Source organism: Megachile rotundata, unplaced genomic scaffold (assembly GCF_050947335.1).
Source record: "Megachile rotundata isolate GNS110a unplaced genomic scaffold, iyMegRotu1 scaffold0370, whole genome shotgun sequence".
NCBI lineage: Eukaryota > Metazoa > Arthropoda > Insecta > Hymenoptera > Megachilidae > Megachile > Megachile rotundata.
The window spans coordinates 27,807-45,188 of record NW_027473667.1 but is presented as its reverse complement, the minus strand read 5'-3'; positions in this window follow the sequence as shown (position 1 = coordinate 45,188).

The following is a 17,382-nucleotide window of genomic DNA, read 5'->3' as shown; positions in this document are numbered from 1 at the left end:
GCGTGTCTCCCGAAGCGCCGCCAATGCTTGCGTGCCAGGCGGAGGCGTAACCGCGACCCCGCGGCGGAGCAAGTTCTGTGGAGCGACTACCGTGACGCGGTGGTCGCTGTGCAGACAGCCATCAGGGAGTCCAAGGACCGGTCCTGGGACGAGTTCCTCGGCTCTCTGGAACGGGATCGGTGGGGGCGCCCTTATAAGTTAGTAATGGGGAAATTGAGACCGTGGGCCCCCCCGATAACGGAGAGCCTCGACCCCCAGACACTGGGGCGCGTCGTGGAAACGTTGTTTCCGCGGGATGATAGTCCCTCGACGCGCTCCGGGTCGCCGGCCCACCTTCAGTGGACCGACGATATGGGGGTCTCCGAGGGGGAACTCGTCGATGCCGTCAGACGGGCAAGTGCCCGGAATACAGCTCCGGGTCCTGACGGCATACCGGGCCGGGTCTGGGCCTTGGTGCTCCCTTATTTGGGAGAGAGGTTAGCCAGCCTCTTCAGCGCCTGCCTCAGAGAAGGAAAATTCCCGACGATATGGAAGGCGGGGCGGCTGGTCCTTTTAAAGAAAGAGGGAAAGCCCGACGGGGAACCGGGGTCGTACCGGCCGATCGTCCTGTTAGACGTAGTGGGCAAAATCTTTGAGCGGGTGATTGCTGATAGGCTCGTGGCGCACCTCTCCGGAGATGGTCCGGACGTGGCCGACAGTCAGTTTGGTTTCCGCAGAGGAAGGAGTACTATAGACGCGGTGCAAAGGGTACGTAGGATTGCGGAGTCGGCTACGTCCAGGGGCGGGGTAGCGATCGGGATATCGCTAGATATTGTAAACGCGTTTAACACCCTGCCCCACCGAGTAATCGAAGAAGGATTGGAGAGGCTAAGTGTGCCTCCTGTAATAGCGGCCATCATCGGGGACTATCTCCGGGGGAGGACAATTCATTGTGTCGATCGGTCCGGTACGGAGAGATCGTGGAGTGTAAGGCGGGGCGTACCTCAGGGATCGGGGTTAGGCCCGTTCCTGTGGATCGTGGGGTACGACCCCGTCTTGTCGGCCCCGTTGCCACCTGGACTGCACCTTACGTGCTTTGCAGATGACACGCATATACTGGCAACGGGGCTGGACTGGAGTAGGACCAGCCGTCTCGCCGAGTTGGGAGCCTCGGTGGTTGTTTCAGCCATCCGGGGGCTCGGGCTGGAGGTGGCCCCCCACAAAACGGAGGTGATGGCCTTCTGCCACACACGTGGGGGGAAACCTCCGGCCGGAGCTCTGGTCCGGGTTAACGGAGTCGAGGTCCAGATCGGGTCCGAGATGAGATATCTCGGGCTCCGACTGGACAGCCACTGGAGCTTCGATGGCCACTTCGACGCTCTGGCCCCCAGGTTGGGCCGCGTTGCGGACGCGTTGGCGCGTCTTTTACCCAACCTGAGGGGACCAAGTGAGAAGGTTCGCCGGCTCTACATGGGGGTCGTGCGGAGTATGGCCCTATACGGCGCCCCAGTTTGGGCGGCCGACCTGGGAGCCAGCCGTCACGCGCAGGGTGTTCTGCGGCGTGTGGAACGGCGGCTGGCGACCAGGGTGGTTATGGGGTACCGCACGATCTCCTGGGAGTCGGCGATGGTTCTGGCGGGTGTAATCCCCTGGAAGTACCAGGCGGAGGTGGAGGCGGAGGTGTATCGACACCGATGCGCCCTCCGTCTGGACGGGGAACTTCAGGGTGGCCCGCCGGAACCAAGCGTCGAGGAGGTCAGGCTCCAGGCCCGCCGTGACGCTGTCTCCCGCTGGCGCGCGGAGCTCATCGCCAGCGGGGCCGCGGGGAAGCGCGCGGTTGGGGCGATCCTTCCACGCCTCGAACAGTGGATGGATCGTGGTCACGGGCGGCTCTCGTTCCGGATCACGCAGGTGCTGACCGGGCACGGGTGCTTCGGTTGGTACCGGCGCTGGATCGGTGGGGAGCAATCACCGGGGTGCTATGAGTGCGGAGTGGGTGTGACGGACACCGCCCAGCATACGCTGGGCGAGTGTCCGGCGTATGCATGGCCTCGGCACTTCTTGCAGTGCGAGGTAGGTGTGGACGTGAGTGTGAGTGCGCTTGTGGAGAGTATGTTGAAGAGTGAATGTGCATGGAATGCAGTGGCCGCTTTTTGTGAGACAGTAATGTCTCACAAAGAGCAGGCGGAGCGAGAGAGGGAGCGGCGCGGGGAGGTCGCTAGTAGAAGGAGACGCAGGCCGGGAATTTCGGGTCCGGCTGCCCGGCCTGACTCCTGAGGTTAGTGGGGCGGCGCGGCCTCCCCGCGTCGCCCGCGGTCCATCGGACCGCATCGTCTGAATGGGTGGGAGAGAATGGTCGGGAGTGAATGTGTTGTGTGAATGTGGAGCATGAATGGGTGTGTGTGCGAATGGATAGGTGAGGAGTGTAAGTATGGTGAAACATATTGCAATGTGTGAGTGGTGCGTGCTACTATGTATTTATTTATAGTGTGCGTGTGTGTGAGATGGGGTGACGGGGCTGTCGTCCTCCCCGGCGACAGCTTCCGTCCCAATATTTTTCGGGATTTGGCGGACTTCCGTCCGGGGTCCCGAATGCCCCGTTTGACGGGGTCCGCCATGGCCGCAGGTGTCACGGGCCGGGGGACCCGTGGCACCATTGCACGCGGCCGAGGGGTGAGCCGACGGCGACCGTGGTGGCGTGGTCGGCTCAAAACCGGGGTGGGGTTTTGATTGAGGGGGAGCTTCTCTCCCCCTCCGAGAAGGGCGCCTTCCGCGCATAACGGGGGTGAGTCGCGGAGCCGGAGGAGGATCCCGTGGCTCACCTACCCGTCGGGGTGGTCACCACCGAGGGGTTTTAGTGGGTACGAATCCCACACTACCCCCGCTCCTCCCCCGGGGAGTGGGGGCGTCTTTCGAAGATTTCCCCTCGTAAAAAAAAAAAAAAAAAAAAAAAAAAAAAAGGTTAGGTTAGGTTGGCGGGGCGGACGAACTGGTGCCGGGGTGGCACAAGTCGGATCTCCCACCTCCACGTGGTGTTCGCTGGGATAGAGGCACTCTACGCTCTTCGGAAGTCAATTGCTTCGGCGATTGGCTTCCCAAGGGTGAGGGCCTCTATGCTAACGGGAGAACGGCGGGTCCCCAGTGGGGGACCTATGCTCACACCGTAAGCCTGTGGTCATGTTTCGCAGGAACGGGGGGGCTTGCCTTAACCGGCTGGCCCCGCGAGGAGTAAACCTCTATAAAAAATCCGCTGTGTGGTCGCGGGGCGGAATACGGCCACGGTATCCCCTGCCTGAGGTATGAGTCCTCATAAAAGGGGGTCGCTCCTGAAGTAGTTCCTATGATGTGCGAGGCTACGCCGGCGGGGTCTCCGGACCCTGGCAGGTACTACCATGCCGGACAGGTTCGCACGGAGGATCGAAAAGGGAGCGATTGGGGGTTCGGGGGGTCGTCCCAAACTAAGGTGTGCAGGCAACCGTGCCGAGAGTTGCATGGCTGCCGGGACGTTAAACTGGGCAGTCTCTAACGGTTCCCTCGGGGGCACCTGCCGATCCCCCCGAGTAGCTAGGCTTCCCCGGGTATGGCGGCTCTGCCCGGGGTGACGTTCTTTCCGACCATGCTCGTGGGATCAGTATGGCAGACCTGAATTCTAAAAAACCAAACGTTGTGGCCGGCAACTCAAAAACCGGCCAACCAAGGGAGACGGCTTTGGGCGAGGAGAAGAAGCAGATCGGGGCGGGACAACTTCAGTCCATCGTGTCAATTCCGGTGGTGAGATGCAGTACCCCGGCACCGTCAATCGGGCGTTTAAGTCGCACCCGCGACGTTATAGATAAGATCCCCAAAGGGGACGGGTGTGGCAGTAGTGCGGAGCAGACACCCTGCACTACGGACTCCGATCACTACACCGAGAACGAGAAGTTTGCGAGGAGGAAATGGGAGGAGAGGAAACGCCAGCAACAGGCTGGAACCTTCCTTGCCCCTGCCCCCAAGCGACGGCCATTGTCGCGAACCAGCCGCGCGGCCGAGGACGACAGCGACTCGGACATCTCGGAAGTGTCCATAGATATCGATTGGACCGAGAGGAGCGGCTCTCCTCGGGTAGAGCGAAGAGGACGCCCGCCAAGTACCGGCGAGTACGTCGGCTTAGCGGCGGCTAAGGAGCGCCATAATAAGGCGCTTCGAGAAGAATTGGAGCTCCTTAGGGAGCGGCACGCCTTGGACCCGACGACGGAGGTCCCACCGCCGTCCAGGTCATCCGCGCCATTACCAGAGGTGTTTGATCTGATGATGGAGGCGAAGCGGCTACCACGCCCAGACTTGGTAGCCGAGATGCTGAGGTACGCGGACAGTGTCCGGCGTGTGGCGGCGGCTTCCCGCAACTTAAAGGGTACCTCCGTCCGTGACCTACGTGTATCGGCCAATGCGATACAAGCATATGCCGTAGAACTTGGCAAGAGGCCAGAGTCGGAGGGCAGCGACGCCGTGCAGATCACGGAGCTGCGGCAGGCGCTGGCCATGTCAGAAATGAACAAGGAGCGCCTGCAGAAGAATGTGGATAGTCTCCGAAAGGAGACAGAAGAAATGAAGAGGCAGATTGAAGATCTGCGAACGCAGCTGATGGAGAGGGCAACCCCGGTGGCTATTTGCCCTCCCTCTCCAGCACGTCTGATGGAGTCGGAGCCGACGCCTCCACGGAAGAGGAGGGCGAGCCAATGCTCTTCCCCGATCGAGGAAGAGCAAATGAAGAGGAGGGCAACGGAGGCAGTGGCGCAGCCCCTGCCAACATCACCGGAGCCCTGCATCGAGGCGGAACCGGTTCTCCCACTAGTGGAAGAACGGAGAGAGGAAGTGCCGCCAAGGAGCAAGGAGGTTGAACAATTAACCAACCTTGTAACAACCTTGGCGGCGACGGTGAGAGACCTTGCGGAGGAGGTCCGGCGCGGGAAGGGCCAGGAGACCACCCGATCCCAGGAGGCCCCCTCGCAGGGGCGAAGAGGACCGAGGGAAGTCACCCCTGCGCCACCCCGAGCAAGGAGGGATGAGCAACCGAAGACGGCAACAGTCCCAGCCCCGGAGACCTGGGCAACCGTGGTCGGCCGAAGGGCGAAAAAGGCTCAGAGGAAGGAGGCGGCGGCTGCAGCAGGGGAAGCTGCGCCGACCGCTGCGGTGGCTAGTCGGCCCACTAAGAAGAAGCCGCAGAAGAAGAGACCTGCACCCAAGAAGGTGCAAGTGCCGAAGGTCCCTCAGATGGCTGCCCTGACCTTAACCATCCCGAAAGGCGGGAAAACAACCTATTCTGAGGCGATGAAGAAAGCGGTGGAGACGGTCCCCTCCACCGAGATCCAGCAGATAGGAATCACCGAGTTTAAGGTGAAAAAGTCGGCCACCGGGGGCATGATCCTGGGAGTCCCGGGCCCCGGTGGTCAGGCTAAGGTGAAGGAGCTCCTCCGTCGGCTCAAACCGGCGTTCGAGGGATCGGAAGTGAAGTTCCACCAGCCCACCAGGACCGTGGACATGCGCGTCCTCGGGCTGGACGATGCGGCGACGAGCGAAGACGTCCAGAAGGCTCTGGCCGAGATTGGCGAGTGTCCACCTGGTGATATCCAGGTTGGACAAATCAAGCGGACGCCCAGGAGTCTGGGGACCCTCTGGCTGAGGTGTCCCCTTGAAACCGGACGCAAGATTGAGGAAGCCGGCAAAGTCAGGGTGGGATGGACCTCGGCGAGGATTGTAGTGCTGCCACATCGCCCTATGCATTGCTTCAAGTGCCTGCATAGGGGGCATGCCGCCGCAATGTGCGACCAACAAGAAGATCGGTCGCACAAATGTTACAAATGCGGAGAGGAAGGACACGTCGCAAAGACATGTAATGCGGAGAAGAGCCAGTGCCCGTTATGCCGCGATTTGGGCCGACCGGCGGATCACAGACTGGGAGCCCGCGGGTGCGCTCCCAAACCAAGGAGACGTCCGACGCCGGCACAGAAGACGCCCAATCGCGGCCGTCCTCAACAACAGGAGGACAGGAGGGTGTAGTCCCACGGGACTGCACCGTTCGGGGAGTTGTCTGGCAGACACCTAACCAGCATCCACGGCAGGTGTCTGTCAGGGCCGCAGGGGCTTCGAGCGGGGGCTCGGAGTCCCACTGAAAGCGGCCGGGGGCGAGTCGGCTGCGGCGTGGTTACGTGGCCGACTCGGTGCATTATGCACAGGGGTGGGAATCATTCCTGAATGATTTCGAGGCGCGGCGCCATAGCGCCAGCGGGGACGGCCGAGGTTGCAAGTAGATAGTGATCGCCTCGGTCGTCCATACCGACGGGGTGGGAACCACCGAGGGGTTTTAGTCAGTAGGAATCTGACACTACCCCCGCTCCTCCCCCGGGGAGTGGGGGTGTCTATGAAGATTTCCCCTCGTAAAAAAAAAAAAAAAAAAAAAAAAAAAGGTTAGGTTGGCGGGGCGGACGAACTGGTGCCGGGGTGGCACAAGTCGGATCTCCCACCTCCACGTGGTGTTCGCTGGGATAGAGGAACTGCGCCTTCGGTAGTCGATCGCTTCGGCGATTGGCTACCCAAGGCCGAGGGCCTCTATGCTAACGGGAGAACGGCGGGTCCCCAGTGGGGGGCCTATGCTCACACCGTAAGCCTGTAGTCATGTTTTGCAGGAACGGGGGGGCTTGCCTTAACCGGCTGGCCCCGCGAGGAGTAAACCTCTATAAAAAATCCGCTGTGTGGTCGCGGGGCGGAATACGGCCACGGTATCCCCTGCCTGAGGTATGAGTCCTCATAAAAGGGGGTCGCTCCTGAAGTAGGTCCGATGATGTGTCGAGGCTATGTCGGCGGGGTCTTCGGACCCTAGCAGGTACTACCATGCCGGACAGGCTCGCACGGAGGATCGAAAAGGGGGCGATAGGGATTGGGGGGTCGTCCCAAACTAAGGTGTGTAGGACAACCGTGCCGAGAGTTGCATGGCTGCCGGGACGTTAAACTGGGCAGTCTCTAACGGTCCCTCGGGGGTACCTGCCGATCCCCCCGAGTAATTAGGCTTCCCCGGGTATGGCGGCTCTGCCCGGGGTGACATTATTTCCGACCCCTCTCGTGGGAATAGTATGGAGTGTAATACAAACAAAACAAAAACTTTGATGAGTGTGGAGGAGAGTACTGTGGCTTGCCCTCACGGGCAGTCACAGGGTGATGAGAAAGAGGAGGCGCGGGGTAGTTTGGAGAGCGTGCAGATCACCGGCACTGCTCCCGAAACCCCTAGCACGGCACTGGCGGGGAGTAGGAGGGGATCTGTGGATTCCACAGCCTCCGAGACCACAGTGCTCACGAGGAAAATGGCACGATTAAACGCCAGTCGCGGGGTGGTCACTTCCCCCGCTACATCCCTTGGGGATGAGGTGGTCCGACCCTCTGTTGTGAAGGTTCAGCTGGGCCTATCCACATCTAGTGGGCCTGTGGGCGAGGGGGAAGACGCCCGTCTCCCTCACACTGCGTCATCCGCTGCTGCAGAGACGCGCGGTAGGGATGTTGGCTTCCCGATAGTGCGCCTGTCGAGATTCGACAGAAGCCGTTCTCGACCTCGACAGAAGCATCGCGGAGCGTCACCAGCCGCCGTATCGGAGCGAGCGGACAGTGGAGAGGAGTCCGATTACTCCATCTGCTCTGTGGCGTCACTGGGCCGCGTGACGTCCCGGAAGAGGACTAAGCCCATTTCATCAAGGGACTTCAGGAACCCTGAGGACGTTAAGAAGCGACTGCTGGAGACGCACCTCAGAGAAGCCGATTCGAAAGCGGAGAGGGCGGTCTTTGACCCAAACGTTGACCCGCGACCACCTAGCCGGGGCTCGCTCCCGTTGTCGGAAGTCGACGACATAGCCAGACAGTTGGACGGGCGCACTGGCTCTGAAATTGTGGCCGACGCACTCGAGTATGGGCGTATGCTCGAGAAAGTGGCTGCGAATTCTAAGAATTTGAAAGGTACGTACGTGCGCGCAGTTCGGGAGTCCTCTCGTTACCTTTTGGCGGCTTTGATGCACACGTATAGGCGTGCTCAAACGACGGGGGATGCGGCTCAGTTGGAGAGGGAGAATATCCTTCTCCAACAGAAGCTCCGGGAGAGGGACCAGGAGTTAGATGCGATGAGAAGCGATATGAAAACCCTTCGTCGCGAGATGGATGACCTCAGATCGCGCATCGGAGGCGCTGTTGAGGTCCGTCCTGAGGTTGTTCAGTCGGCACGTAGGCGGACTCCTCCAGTGTCGGAATCCATGGACACTTGTGAATGTCCTCCCCCGGGCTTGTCGGAAGTGGTCTCCCTTCCGGAAGCATATGAAGAGGTCATTGAGTCGCCCTCGATGATGGAACGTGCACCCACTCCACTACCATCTAAGGAGTGGGATATGGAGCGCTTCGTAAACTTGATGGAGCGCTTCGTCGAGAGGAAAATGGTGGCGCTGCAGGAAAGGCTGTTGCCAGCCTCGCTTCTAAGGCCGCCGCTGAGCGCTGGGCAGCTGGGAGTGGCGCGGCCACCTCCAGTTGCTCCAGCGACTCCTTCTGCTCCGCCCAAGAAGGCCAAAACATCGAGGGCGAGGGCGACATCGGCCACTGGTGCGGCGAAGGGTGCTGCGTCTAGAAATCTACAACCTGCTGTAGGCAGGCAAAATGCGCCCGCTCCGCACTGTCCGCCTCCTCCTCCCCTGCTGCAACCACCTGTCTCGACTACTGAGACCTGGTCGACGGTGGTTGGGCGTAGGGCAAAAAGGGCCTTGAAACAGGCTGCTGCATCTGTTCCGGCGCCACAGAAAACGTCGGTGGCTGCTAAAGCACCGCCAGTTGCCCAGAGGCAGAGGCAGCAGGCTCTCAAGCGGCCTCCTCGTCCTCCTAGGACCGCTGCGGTGTCCATCACAGTGGCACCGGGCGGATCAAAATCATATGTGGATGTGATGAAGGAGGCCAAGGAGAAAATTAAGCTGGCGGAAATAGGGATCGATGTCGTCCGTTACAGGCAAGCTGTAACGGGCGGCATGATTTTAGAGATACCTGGGGAGGGCGGCTCGGTCAAGGCTGATAACTTGGCTGGCCGTCTCAGGTCGCTCTTCGAGGGAACGGAAGTCCGGGTTGCCAGGCCAATGAAGTGCGGCGAATGCCGTATTGTTGGCCTGGATGCCTCTGTCACCTCGAAAGAAGTGGTGGAAGCAATTGCTGCAGCTACTGGCTGTGGCGCGGGAGACATCCGGGCAGGTGAAGTCCGGATGTCCCCCTCTGGGTTGGGGACTGTCTGGGTTCGTTGCCCCCTTGCGGCGTTAAATAAGATTGTAGCCGCAAGGAGGATTCGAGTTGGTTGGCTGTCGGTTAGGGTGGAAGCCCTGCCGACAAGACCACTTCAGTGTTACCGCTGCCTAGAAGCTGGTCATGTCAGGCAGCGGTGCACTGGACATGACGACCGGTCGGACCGGTGTTATAGGTGTGGTGAGGCCGGTCACCGTGCGGGACAATGCACAGCGGCACCTAAATGTCCGTTGTGCTCGGACTTAGGGAGGCCGGCGGGACATAGACTGGGTGCCAAATCTTGCGCCCAATCTTCCCGCCGCAGGGGTAGACAGCTCCGCAAGGAGCAGGCAGCTGTTGCTGAACCGTCAGAGGTTTCTGCCCCATCGGCAGTCGCAGAAGTGCCTGCAAGTGGCCCGGGAGGAGAAGCCTTGGAGGGGGCAATGGAAACCGAGAAATAATGCCCCCCAAGGGCTGTCTCCTCCAGGCTAACCTGAACCACTCGGCTAGGGCTCAGGACCTTTTTGTCCATACCCTGGCCGAGTGGCAGGTAGGGTTGGCCGTGGCCGCGGAGCCTTATAAAGTCCCCGAACATCCGCACTGGTTTGGGGACGATGTGGGCTCCGTGGCAATCGCGTGGACCACCTCGCCCGGATCCTCGGTCTGCGAATTGATCACTCGCGGCCGAGGATTCGTGGCTGTGAATTGGGACGGAACCGCGGTGGTGGGCATTTATGCACCGCCCAGCTGGACCCTCGCGAGATTTGAGGAGTTTTTGGACGGGATGTCAGCGTGCCTTGCGCGTTGCCTTCCCCGTCCGCTCCTGGTGCTGGGAGATTTTAACTCTAAGGCCCAAGCCTGGGGGTCTCCCAGCACTGACGCGAGGGGTGAGGCGGTGCTCGATTGGGCGGCGGCGAACGGTCTCCGGCTGTTGAACCGGGGTACCGTGAGCACGTGCGTGCGTCCGCAGGGGGAGTCTATCGTCGACCTTTCATGGGCGACGCCCTCTGCGGCGCAGCGCGTGTCCGGTTGGAGGGTGGCGGAGGAGGTGGAGACTTTAAGTGACCACCTCTATATCCGAATGGATATCTCCGCCACCTGTCGCCGCCTAAGGGCCGCACCACCGCGGAGATGGGCGCTTAAGCGTCTAGACGAGGACGCCCTGATGGTTGCGTCCCTCGCCGCGGCCTGGCCGGAATTTCCGGCTGGGCCGGTTGCCGATGTGGATGAGGAGGCCGACTGGTTCCGGGGTACGTTAACTGCGATCTGTGACGCTTCCATGCCCCGGGCTGGCGGCTTCCGCCGGCGGGCTGCGTACTGGTGGACGGGCGAAATTGCGCAAATGCGCAGAGAGTGCCATCACGCCCGTCGCCAGTTCCAGCGCTCCCGCCGGAGGCGGCAACGCGATGCGGCGAGGGAAGAGATCCTGTATGGGACGTACCGCACGCTTGCGGTGTCCCTTCAAGCAGCCATCAGGGAGGCCAAATCCCAGGCGTATGATGAGTTCCTCCTCTCCTTGAAGAAGGATGCGTGGGGGCGCCCATACAAAATGGTCATGGGTAAGCTTCGACCATGGGCGCCCCCACTCACGGAGAGTTTAGACCCCCAGTTCTTGGCGGAGGTGGTGGACACCCTGTTTCCCAGGGATGACGAGCCACCGCCTCCTGCCTCGTCGGACCCGATTATCTGGTCCGACGACATGGGGGTCACGGAGGAGGAACTTACGGCGGGTATTGCACGCATGGCGGCTCGGAACACAGCTCCGGGCCCCGATGGCATACCCGGCCGCGTCTGGGCAAAGGCCTTGAGCGTCCTCGGGCCCCGACTGCGGCGGCTGTTTGACAGTTGCCTGCGGTCGGGGCGGTTTCCGTCCCAATGGAAGGTGGGAAGGATGGTCTTGATCAGGAAAGAGGGGAAGCCCGCGAATTCTCCCTCCTCGTTCCGGCCTATAGTGCTCCTGGATGAGGTGGGCAAGTTATTCGAGCGAATTCTCGTTGCCCGCCTCTCCAGGCACTTGTCCTGCGGTGGTCCCGATTTGGCCGACTGCCAGTATGGCTTCCGCGAGGGTCGCAGTACCATCGACGCGATACATCGCGTGCGGTCCCTTGCGGAGTCGGCCACCTCCCAGGGTGGGGTAGCACTTGGCGTCTCTTTAGACATCAAGAATGCTTTCAATACCCTACCCTGGGGGAGGATTAGGGAGGCCCTCATCTACCATGAGGTGCCTTCCTATCTGAGGGCAGTAATCGGTGACTACCTGCGGGACAGGTGGATCGAATACCCGGGTCGGGACGGGGAGATGCACCGGAGATCGGTGGACCGCGGCGTACCCCAGGGAGCAGTCTTGGGACCATTCCTTTGGAATGTGGGGTACGACGCGGCATTGCGGGTTTCCCTTCCACCCGGCGCTAGACTTACGTGTTATGCCGATGACACGTATGTGCTCGCGACCGGGTGGACCTGGATCGAGACCATCCGCCACGCGGAAGTTGCGGTGGCAGCAGTCTCCTCTGCTATCCGGCGACTGGGGTTGGAGGTGTCGGCGGGCAAAACAGAAGCCATGTGGTTTTGCCCGCCAGGTGTAGAAGCACCACCCCAGTCGTTTATCCGGTTAGGTGATGAGTATGTTCAGGTAGGAGGCGGATTGAAGTACCTCGGCCTCCACCTGGACAGCCACTGGCGGTTTGAGCGCCACTTTCAGCTCTTGGCCCCCCGTTTGGAGAGAACAGCGGCCGCGTTAGGCCGCCTCCTTCCAAATCTGGGGGGCCCTGATGATAGAGTACGCCGCCTGTACGCAGGTATCGTGCGGTCGATGGCCCTATACGGCTCGCCGATATGGGCCAACGACCTGATGGCCAGCCCGTCCAGCATAAAATTGCTGGGCAAAGTCCAGCGCAGGCTGGCCATCAGGTCGATCAGAGGGTACCGCACGGTATCGTATGGGGCGGCGATGGCTCTAGCTGGGTATATCCCCTTCCACTATATGGCGGAGGGAGATGCCAGAGTTTTCTGGCGTCTCCGTGATCTCCGTCGGGAGGAGGTGCCCCGGCTAGAGTCGGAAGTGGAGGCGCTGCAACGCCAGGCCCGACGGTTCGCGCTCACGAATTGGCGCGGCGACCTGATACGTCGCTGCGCCGAACAGCGCGCCGTCGGGGCGGTCCTGCCAGTTTTGAGTGAATGGCGGGATCGCGGCTTCGGAAGGATCACCTACCGGATGACCCAGGTACTCACCGGACATGGATGCTTCGGTGCGTACCTGTGGCGGATTGGAAAAGAGGAGACACCCTGCTGTCACCACTGCGATGCTGGGCGTGATGACGCCCAGCATACGCTGGAGGATTGCCCCGCGTTTGCGGGGCCTCGCGTGGCACTGAGGTGCCACGTGGGTTGGGACCTCTCGCTGGCAACGGTCGTACGCGAAATCCTTGCCAGCGAGAGGTCATGGATAGCTTTCGCCTCCTTTTGCGAAGTTGTAATGTCGCAAAAGGAGGCGGCGGAGCGGGAGCGCGAGCGTCGAGGTCGCGCTCCCGCCCGCGGGAGAAGAAGGGGGCGTACGGCGGCACGGGGCAGCTCCCGTGGCCGCCGTGGCTAGAACGCCCCCTTATGAGAAGGCGATAGGCTGCGGCCAGCGCAGCCTGGCCCTCCCACGAATTGGGAGGGCGAAAGGACGGGTCTGCAGTCAAGCAGACCCGTCGGGGCCGCAGGCGTCTGGGGTTGGGGCCTCAGACGCCATTGCACGCGGTCCGCGGTGGGGCCGGCTCTGGGCGCGACCTCCCGGAGCTGGCCGTTGGGAGAATGGTGCCAATGGGGGGTCCATCAGACCCCCTGGAGGAGGGCACCAAGGTGCAAGAGAGGGGGCGCACCGGAAAGTAGTACCCAAAGGTCCCGGAGCGCCCCCAGATAGAGAAGGTCGCCGTGGGGTTTTTAGCGGGTAAGAATCCCGCATAACCCCGCACCCTCCCCAAGGGGTGTGGGGTATCTTTCGAAGATTTTCCCCACGATAAAAAAAAAAAAAAAAAGGTTAGGTTGGCGGACGAAGTGGTGCCGGGGTGGCACAAGTCGGATCTCCCACCTCCACGTGGTGTTCGCTGGGATAGAGGCACTCTACGCTCTTCGGAAGTCAATTGCTTCGGCGATTGGCTTCCCAAGGGTGAGGGCCTCTATGCTAACGGGAGAACGGCGGGTCCCCAGTGGGGGGCCTATGCTCACACCGTAAGCCTGTGGTCACGTTTCGCAGGAACGGGGGGGCTTGCCTTAACCGGCTGGCCCCGCGAGGAGTAAACCTCTATAAAAAATCCGCTGTGTGGTCGCGGGGCGGAATACGGCCACGGTATCCCCTGCCTGAGGTATGAGTCCTCATAAAAGGGGGTCGCTCCTGAAGTAGTTCCTATGATGTGCGAGGCTATGTCGGCGGGGTCTTCGGACCCTGGCAGGTACTACCATGCCGGACAGGCTCGCACGGAGGATCGAAAAGGGGGCGATTGGGGTTCGGGGGGTCGTCCCAAACTAAGGTGTGCAGGCAACCGTGCCGAGAGTTGCGTGGCTGCCGGGACGTTAAACTGGGCAGTCTCTAACGGTTCCCTCGGGGGCACCTGCCGATCCCCCCGAGTAGCTAGGCTTCCCCGGGTATGGCGGCTCTGCCCGGGGTGACTTCATTTCCGACCTTCCTCGTGGGACTAGCATGGAAGATTCGAACAAAAACAAACCCAACGTTGTGGCCGCCAACGCTAAAAGCGGCCAAACGCAAGAGAAGAAGGGGGTTCGAGAGGAGCGTGGAAAGAAGGACGCGCAAAGCATGCCGAGCACCAGCGGCATGGCCACCATAACCATCCCGGTGGTGAGATGTAACACGCCCGCTCCGTCGGTAGGGCGTTTACGAAGCACGCGCGACGTTATCGAGAGCGTTCCTCAGAGAGGTGATGGCTGCGGAAGCAGCGCCGAGCAGACACCTTGCAGCTCGGACTCGGATAGGCCGGACACCGCCTACGAGAGATTCGCGAGGCAGAAGTGGGCGGAGAGACGTAGCCAGCAGGAGGCTGCTACTTTCGCCACTCCGGCCCCGAAGCGACGACCATTGTCGCGAGGAGCGAGAGCCGTTATCGCGGATGAAGACAGTGGAAGCGACATTTCCGAGGTGTCCATCGATGTGGATTGGTCGGACAGGAGCGTCTCACCACGCGTTGAAAGAAGAGGACGGCCGCCAAGTACGGGCGAGTACGTCGGCTTGGCGGAGGCCAAGGAGCGCCACAACAAGGCGCTCCGAGAAGAGAGAGAGCTCCTTAGGGAACGAAGGGCGATGGATCCGGCCAACGATGTCCCACAGCCGCACAGGTCCTCGAAGCCCCTGCCGGAGATGATCGACCTCATGATGGAGGCGAAGAGGTTACCTCGCCCGGACCTCGTAGCAGAAATGCTGAGGCACGCGGATGGCGTACGACGAGTGGCGGCGGCTTCCCGCAATTTGAAGGGAACCTCCGTCAGGGAACTGCGGGTGTCTGCCAACGCCATACAGGCGTATGCAGTGGAGCTCGGCAAAAGACCGGAGTCTGAGGGCGGGGATGCCGTCCAGATCACCGAGCTGCGGCAGGCACTCGCCATGTCGGAGGCGAATAAGGAGCGCCTCCAGAGGAGCATGGATAGTCTCCGCAAGGAGACTGAAGACATGAAGCGGCAGATCGAGGATCTGCGGAGAGAGTTGGCGGAGAGGACAGCTCCTGTGGCTGTATGCCCCCCCTCCCCGCCGCACCCTATGGTGCAGGAGCCAACGCCCCCACGCAAGAGGAGGGCAAGTCAGCGCTCATCCCCCTCGTCTCCCATCGAGGAGGAAGGGCTGAAGAGGAGGGCCATGGAAGCAGAGCCGGTGACCCCACTTGTATCACCGGAGCCCTGCCCCGAGCCGGAGCCCTGCCCCGAGACGGAGTTGGTGACCCCACACGTGGAGGAGCGCCGAGAAGAGGAGCCGCCCAGGAGCAAGGAGGTGCAACAGCTCACCAGCCTTGTCACCAGCCTGGCTGCTATGGTGAAGGACCTCACAGAAGAGGTGCGCGGCGCCGGGAAAGGCCAGGGTGCCACCCGGCCGCCAGAGGTCCCTAGCCAGGGAAGAAGAAGAGAGAGGAGTGCTGGTGCACCACCCCCTCCCCGGCCCCAGCAAGAGAGGCCGAAGGCGCCTGTTGCCCCAACCGCGGAGACCTGGGCAACGGTAGTTGGCCGAAGGGCCAAGAGGCAGCAGAAAAAGCAGGCAGCAGCAGCCGCGGAGACTGCGCCACCTGCAGCGGCAACTGCGAGGGCCAACCCAAAGCCGAAGCCGCAGAAGAGGAAGCCCGCGCCGAAGAAAGCGCAAGTGCCGAGGGCCCACGAGATGGCGGCTCTCACCCTGACCATTCCTAGGGGTGGGAAGACGTCATACTCGGAAGCCATGCGGAAGGCGGTGGAGACCGTGCCCGCCGCCCAACTGCAGGAGATAGGCATCGTCGAGTTTAAGACGAAGAAGTCGGCCACCGGGGGCATGATCCTGCGTGTTCCAGGCCCCGATGGACACCAGAAGGTTGCGGAACTGGTCCGTCGGTTGCAGCCAGCATTCGAGGGGTCAGAGGTGCGGTTTCGTCAGCCTACGAGGACTGTGGAGATGCGCGTCCTCGGCCTCGACGACGCCGCAACTGAGGACGAAGTCAAGGCCGCCCTGGCCGAAGTAGGACAATGCCCGCCTGAGAGTATCCAGGTCGGGCGGATCAAGAGGACGCCCAAAAGCCTGGGGACAGTCTGGTTGAGGTGTCCCCAAGAAGCAGGGAGGCTGCTGGAGAAAGCTGGGAAGGTCCGTGTAGGATGGACGACGGCAAGAATTGTAGTGCTGCCCCATCGTGCCATGTACTGTTTTAAGTGCCTGCACAAGGGGCATGCAGCCGCGATGTGCGACCAGGAAGAAGACCGGTCGCACAAATGTTATAAGTGCGGTGAAGAAGGGCACACTGCTAAACAGTGTTCTTCAGAGGAAAGCCAGTGCCCGCTCTGCCGCGACCTGGGCAGGCCGGCAAACCATCGACTGGGGGCGCGCGGGTGCGCCCCAAAACCAAGGCGTCCAGTCAGGCCGGCACAAAAGAAGACTGCCAGTCGCGGCCGTCCTCAACAAGAGGACAGGAGGGTGTAGTCCCACGGGGCTGCACCATTCGGGGAGTTGTCTGGCAGACACCTAACCAGCATCCACGGCAGGTGTCTGTCAGGGCCGCAGGGGCTTCGAGCGGGGGCTCGGAGTCCCACTGAAAGCGGCCGGGGGCGAGTCGGCTGCGGCGTGGTTACGTGGCCGACTCGGTGCATTAGGCACAGGGGTGGGAATCATTCCTGAATGATTTCGAGGCGCGGCGCCTAAGCGCCAGCGGGGACGGCCGAGGTTGCAAGTAGATGATGATCGCCTCGGTCGTCCATACCGACGGGGTGGGAACCACCGAGGGGTTTTAGTCAGTAGGAATCTGACACTACCCCCGCTCCTCCCCCGAGGAGTGGGGGCGTCTATGAAGATTTCCCCTCGTAAAAAAAAAAAAAAAAAAAAAAAAAAAAAAGGTTAGGTTAGGTTGGCGGACGAACTGGTGCCGGGGTGGCACAAGTCGGATCTCCCACCTCCACGTGGTGTTCGCTGGGATAGAGGAACTGCGCCTTCGGTAGTCGACCACTTCGGTGATTGGCCACCCAAGGCCGAGGGCCTCTATGCTAACGGGAGAACGGCGGGTCCCCAGTGGGGGGCCTATGCTCACACCGTAAGCCTGTAGTCATGTTTTGCAGGAACGGGGAGCTTGCCTTAACCGGCTGGCTCGCGAGGAGTAAACCTCTATAAAAAATCCGCTGTGTGGTTCGCGGGGCGGAATACGGCCACGGTATCCCCTGCCTTGCGGTATGAGTCCGCATAAAAGGGGTGCTCCCGTCGTCTTTAAGTAGTCCCTGTGAGGCGTGAGGCGATGCCGGCGGGGTCTTCGGACCCTGGTAGGGCCTCCCAAGCCGGCAAGGCTTACGCTGAGGGGTGAAAACGGGGGCGGCGGGGGCGGGTGAGGACGCCTGAAATTAAGGTGTATAGGCAACCGTGCCGAGAATTGCGTGGCCGCCCAGGCGTAAAACAGGGCGGTCTCGAACGGTTCCCTCGGGGGTACC